Source organism: Rhinolophus sinicus, linkage group LG05, assembly GCF_036562045.2.
Source record: "Rhinolophus sinicus isolate RSC01 linkage group LG05, ASM3656204v1, whole genome shotgun sequence".
NCBI classification, from domain to species: domain Eukaryota; kingdom Metazoa; phylum Chordata; class Mammalia; order Chiroptera; family Rhinolophidae; genus Rhinolophus; species Rhinolophus sinicus.
Window position 1 is genome coordinate 20,014,762 of NC_133755.1, and position 7,159 is coordinate 20,021,920.

Sequence of the window (7,159 nt, forward strand, 5' to 3'; positions counted from 1 at the left end):
GATGGATGGATGGATGGACGGATGGATGGATAGACAGAGAGAAATATATCTATCTATCTATATATATACAAAAACATCTGGAAAGGGACTGTTCTCAGAAATGTATAGGTTTAATGGACTGAATGATTGTGTCCCCCCAAATTCATATGTTGAAACCTAATCCCCAATGTGATGGTATTAGGAGGTGGAGCCTTTGGAGAGTAATTAGATTATTAGGGTGGAACCTTCATGGATGAGATTTGTGCCCTTATAAGAAGACACCAGAGAGTTAGCTAGCTTTCTCTTTCCGCCATGCAAGGATACAATAAATTGGTGACTGCAGTCCAGAAGAGGGCTCACACCGGACTCAACCCTGCTCTCAGACTTCCCGCCTCCAGAACTGTGAGAAATAAAAGTTTGTTGTAAACTGCCCCGTCTATGGCCCTTTGTTACAGCAGCCAGAACTGACTGAGACAATCGCAACAAAAGAGACCAGTGAAGGAGAAAGAACTATGATTAGGTGTTGGGTTAGTGAGAAGAGTTCTGGCGGACCTAGTCTTCAAACCTCTATTTTTAATAAGGGATTGTTTTGGTTTTTTTTTCAAACCAATTTTCCCCCGGAGCCTACAATAAAAGAAATAAAAGTGGTAACAGTTTCTTTAGACATTTTAAAATTATTCGATGGGCATCATCAAATGCATCACTGTTTAAGGAAACCCCGGAGTAACTCTGGATAGTTAGTACTCTCCAACAGTTTGAAGAACCCCTGGGCCACTGGGCCACTGAGGGCCTACCCAGCTCCATCGTTCCTGGATTGGTGAGTGTCGCTTATAAGGGGCAGTATATTAATCCTTAACTCAAATAAGGTTTTGAAATGGGAAGGGGGTGTCAGTAGCATAATTTGGGGGCCTTGTCCATTCAATGTTAATATACAGAGAGTGCCAAAAATGTATACTTTAAGAAAGGAAAACTGTATTAAAATTGTAATATTCAATATAGACCGATAACAAAAGATGAATACAGTCACGTTTGACTTCTGCAATTACCAGAGGTGCTCAAAGTGGTTACCATCAGCGTCCAGACACTTCTAATTATGGTGAACTACTGCTTGAGCAACATTGACCAGTGTCCACTTGTATGCACTTTTTTGGCACCCCCAGTATCCTGAGTTTTAAGGAGGCAGACGCTTAAAGAGTAAACTAGAGTTGCTCGTACACTACTTTCTCCATGAAAAATCCCTTGGGCTGACTCACAAAGCTCTTATAGTGTGAATCCACTTCAAACCAACTGGGACCCACCCCAAGATGATGCCAGGGTCCTTTCGCTTGTCCTCCCTGCTCCCTCCTGCCAGCTGCAACACCAGTATTCTTTTCTCAGAATATAAATTTAGCTCCTAGTGGAGGATGAGCCAGGCTCATGGCCACTGTGCTCTTTCCAGGTGGTATGAGTCATTCAGCCTCCAGAGGGGACCTCCTCCCAATGTCCCAGCCTGTCTTCAGCCAGCCAGTGGGGCCGGGGTAAACATATTTGAAGAGATGTCTCCTGTATTACGTTGTTCACTCCCCCAGAGAACCAAAGCGGTGATTAAATCGACCCAGAAGATGTTCTGTTCTCTGTGTTTGGCTTCTCTAACTCCAGTTAGCTTTTTTTCCTCCTTTATACAATTTATTCACAATGGCTGTGTTATTTGGATCAGCTGGTGAAAGTAGACCCACTCTGCAGGGAAATAACACGCGTCTTCCAACCCTAAATTCTAACTGCTTTTTTAAGCTGAATCTGATTATTTTTGCTTTTTACCATTTGCTGTTTCACACTAATGTGCTTATTCCAGTCTGTCCCATAAACATATATATATTTCACTTCTCTCTCTCTCTCGTAATCCTCTGGCTCTTGGTTTTCCCAGAGGGCTAGCACTTTCCAAAAGGCCTGTTAAGTGATAGTTGGTCTTTGTACAGATAAGGGGGCAGAGGCTGCCATCTAGTGTGCAAAAGGGTAAATGCGGGCATGAAAGAAGTCAACTATGTCTGCAAAAGCACATTGCTCCAAACCAATTAAAAAATGGGCAGAGGACCTGAACAGACACGTCTCCCAAGAAGAAATACAAACGGCCAACAGACATATCAAAAGATGCTCAACTTCACTAGCTATTAGGGAAATGCAAAACAAAACCACAATGAGATATCACCTCACACCTGTTAGAATGGTTATCAAATAAGACAAGGAATAAGAAGTGTTGGAGAGGTTGTAGAGAAAAAGGGATCCTCAAACACTGCTGGTGGGACTGTAGATTGGTACAGGCACTACGGAAAACAGTATGGAGGCTCCTCAAAAAATTAAGAATAGAGTTACCATATGACCCAGCCATCCCTGTACTGGGTATCTATCCGAAAAATTTGAAAACATTTGTTCATAAAGATATGTGTACCCCTATGTTCATTGCAGCAGTATTCATGGTGGCCAAGAAATGGAAACAACCAAAATGTCCTTCAACAGATGATGGGATCAAGAAGATAAGGTACCTATACACAATTGAATGCTACTCAGCTATCAGAAAAGATGAAATACTGCCATTTGCAACAACATGGATGGATCTAGAGAATATCACACTAAGCAAAGTAAGTCAGATGGAAAAAGTCAAGAACCACATGATTTCACTCATATGTGGGGTATAAAGCTGAAAGCAACAAAGGAACAAGACAAATAAACAAACTCATAGACACAGACAACAGTGTGGTGATTACTAGAGGGAAGGAGGGTTGGGGAGGTAAAAAAAGGGTAAAGGGGGGTCAATATATGGTGATGAAAGGATATTTGACTTTGGGTACAGATGATGTATTATGAAATTGTACGCTTGAAACCAATATTAACCAATGTCACCCCAATAAATTTAACAATTTTTTTAAAAAGCACATTGCTCCTGTCCTGTCAGTTTCTGGGACTGATGATGAAAGTCTGTCCCACAATCACACAGGCTGTGTACATTAATAGCTAAAGAAATGGTGTGTGGATGAGAAAAAAACATTCCTCTCCCTTTTCCTGGTATAGTGACCACCCATCCCAGTTTACCTGAGACTGAATGGGAACCTAGGACAGAGAACTTTCAATGCTAAAGCCAGGAAGGACCTGGACTAACAGGGATGACTTGGTCACCCTATGTGGAGAGATGAAAGCAGAAACTAAGAAAGAAAAGACCCCAGGCATCTGGCTGGGGGCAGAAGACTTGGCTTAAGAAAGAGAACTTTTGCTTTCATAGAAGAGACTGGGCTTTGTGGATATCAGAGGGAGGAGGCTCAACCAGGGAGCAGAGTAATTACTTGGAGCAATAGCCAAAAATATCTTGGATCAAGAGTCCAGGCTGCACTCAGGATTCTCTGGGGCCTCCAGACGGAAGGATCTCAGTTAAAATCATCTGTCTCCTACTAGGACAAAAGTGCGTTCTGCATCTACCCTTACAGACTTGGTCTTGCTGACCTAGGCAGTATGTTTTTCATATAAATCCCTCATATAGCCTCAGTGCTTCCAGTAAACGCATTCAACTATGCTGAAAAAGTGAACCGGAACTTGGTGCTTCCTTGACCATCTAGGATGCCCCAGTGAGTAAGCGGATTTTAGGGTTGTTAGGGACCAAATGCTTGTGTTCCCTCCAAGATTCATATGTGGAAGCCCTAATCCCCAATAGGATAATATTTGGAGGTAAAGCCTCTGGGAGGTGATTAGGTCTGGATGAGATCATGAGGGTGAAGCCCCCTTGATGGGATTAGTGCCCTTATAAGAAGAGAAAGAGACCAGCTCGCTCTCCTCTCTCTCTCTCTCTGCCATGTGAAGACGCAGCAAGAAGAAAGCAGCTAAGCTGTCTACAAGCCAGGAAAAGGGCTCTCACCAGAACCTGGTCATGCTGGCACCCTGAGCTCAAGCTGCTCAGCCTCCAGCACCATGAGAAATAAATGTCTTGTTTAAGCCACCCAGCCTACAGCATATTATTATAGCAACCTGAGCTGACTAACACAGAGGTTAATTTGGGCTCAAGTTTGTAGCTGTGCCACTAACCAGCTGTGTGACATTGAGCAGGTGACTTAATGCATTTTTCTGAACGCATTTTTCTCCATGGGCTGTTGTGCAGATTGGATGAAGCATGCACATCAAGCACTCTTAGCCCACTGCCTAGCCTTTGGCTAGCACCAGGTAAACCCTGTCTATTGTTGACCAAGCAACCCAGAATCACTTCCCAGCTCCTTCCGTTTCTTCAAACAGATCCAAGATTGAGCCTGGTTTTCTTTCTTTTTAAAGTTTCCAGCACCTGCTTTACTTCCTGGTTTTCATTCCACCCTTCAGGACTGGCTGCAGAGTGGAGATAATAACAGCAATTTGGGAGATTAAACGAGATAATTCATGTAAAGAGACAAGAGTAGAGTCTAATATAAGGCAAAAGCTTAAAAATGTTGTCATTGTTACTGTTGTCTCGCCATCCCCTTTTCAGCCATAAGCCCTGTTCATTTTAACAACTGCCAGAGTCAAAGAAACAAAAGTTTAGGAGATCCCCAAAATTACACCCTAAAATCTAAGCAATGCTGAAAAGCAACAAAGGCCTTCCTGGTTCGCTTGTTCAGCCATTGAGCAAAAATTTGTCGTCTCTATGCCAGACCTGAACAAGGCAGGAAGAAAGGCCACCAAGTGAACAGAACAAACACAGCCTCTGCCCTCAAAGAGTTTGGGCATCAAAGGCAAATTGTGACAAGAAGCCAGCATCCAGCATCGGGAGACTTGGAGGGCTGTGGGAACATGGAACAGAAGAACCTGTGTCTCAGGTAGGACCTCTGAAAGGCAGTCATTTTCAAACTGACACATGAAGGATGAGGACAGAACAACTTCACCTGCCAAAGAGAGGGGCAAAGGAGAAAGGTGGAGGGAATGCCCAGTCATGGGACAGAGGTCAGGATGGCCAATATGAGGGACTAAGGGAAAGGCGGGAAGATAAAACAAGAGGAGCAGAATGGTGCAGGGTGACACTCAGAGGGGAGGCGGAAGCTAGAACTGCAGAACCTTAAAGGTCTTTATAAGGACGTTGGACTTTCTTTGAGAGTAATGGAAGCCCCGGGAGAGCTGGGAGTGAATGATCAGATTTGAATTTGAAAAGCTCTCCCTTTGATTCCCAAGCAGGAAGCTGAACCAATAGTATCTACTCCCTTTTTTCACTAAATTCTTCAGTGAAAGTGTAGTTACGATGGAGCCATAGGCATGAAAAATGGGTTTTCAAGTAGGTAAATCTTATTTCTAAAAGACTTCCAGACCAGGAGGCCCAACTTTTAAATAGCCTATCAGACAAGAAAGCACATTTCTTTTCAGCAAATCACCTGAGCCAGAGAGAGGATTGGAGAATGGGGCTGTTCCCACCAGCCCCAGCTGGTCAGGGCTGGCTGGGAGCTAGCAGCAAGCTGGCTGCAGTGTGCCTACACACGGCTCCTCCTCGTGCTCCTCCTCCTCTTCTTCCTCCTCCTTCTTCTCCTCCTCATCCTTCCCCCTCCTCCTCTTCCTCCTTCTTTATTTTTTTATGAAGGCCTTACACAATTATTAGTGAACCAAACTACTAATCAGAAACATATTCACAAGGAGAAAAATCATTTTTCCAATCTCGATAAAACTTCCCGATAAAACTCACCCGACTGTCCAGGTAGAAGCAATCTTTTCGATATGATAGTAAGATCCAAACAACCTGGATACAGCATAAATATGTGGCCATCTCATGTGCGATTCCTTATGGGCCCAGCTTGGTTCTTCTCCCACTTACAGGAAGCTGCAAGTTCCAAAGGCAGTCTGACCTCAATTTAGCTGCTCTCATTCACCACAGACGTTGCCTTTTTAAATACCATAAAATCCTTGAAAGACAAAGGGTCCCATTTTTCCTTCCTTTAACGAGTTTGGAGCTTTTTCCTTTTTCTTTTTATAGCTAAATTTACTGCTAGTTTTTACAATTGGATGTGGGGGTTCAGAGTGAGCCACCCCAAGATGTGCCTCTGTGGCATGTGGATTGTTTTGAGCTAAAGGCAACTTTAGCAGGAGGCTCAAGGGAAATTTCTGCCCCTCCCTTTAACTACCTAGAAGAATTTGAATTAAGGGCCTTGTCCATAAAAGATAATCAGAGATATCTTCTTTCGACCTATCCATAGGGCAGGGCAAACTTCTTATTAAATGTCTGTTCTTCTTAACCTGCAATGACCTGTTGAAGCCCCCAAGGTGCATTATTTCATCCCTAGCTCAGAACGTCCTATATACCTCAATCCCTTTTTCTATCTCTGAACCTCTTGTGCATGTAGGGTCTCTGACGCTCTCATGTATGTGGGGTTCCCATACACATGCATTAAATGTGGTTGTTTTCTCTTGCTAATGTGTCTCATGTCTGTTTGATTATTAGACCAGCCAGAAGAACCTTGAGGGTAGAGGAAAGTTTGTTTCTCTCCCACATGGTCAACAAATCCAGTTTATTCTAGCCTCTGTGTTTTTCTTAAATCCCTATTTTCTGTATCAGTTGATTTGTCATGATTTAACAAAAATGGCCTCAATGCTTTTGAGTGTGGGTAGATGGATGGGTTGAGGGTATGGAGAAATTAGATCTAAAACAGAGACCTCATTCCTGTCTTGCCAGAGCTTATAATCTTGTGAGGAAGGGGATCTTAAAAAAAATGAATTCTGTAGAAGAGAAGGACGATAACAACGTCTGTCCTTCAGGGATGCGGGAACTGAGGCTGGGAATGGAGGGAGCTATTTACCCAAGACTGGATGGAGTCAGTGCCAGGCCAAGGCTGGAACCCACCAGACCACACCAGCGGTTGCTCACACAAAAGCCTCTGAGAAAAGCCTGGGGCCCCTCCCTGCTCTGTGGGAAGCCAAAAGTAAGTTAGGAGCCAAATTCTTAGCCACCACTGGGCCTACAAGAGCCATTGCCCCCCACCCCCCACCCCACCTCACTCCAGTCATACAGACCTTCCTTTGGTTCCTCAAACAAACCAAGTCCATTCCCTCCATCTCAGGATATTTGCTGTTATGTTTCCCTCTTACTAGAATGCTCTAACCCATCAATCATTACTGGCTTCCTCCTCCAGGTACAGTGCAAATACCACCCCCTCAGAAAGAGCCCCCAAAGACCCTGAAGCGAACCCGTCTACAAACACACACCAGAAAGTCT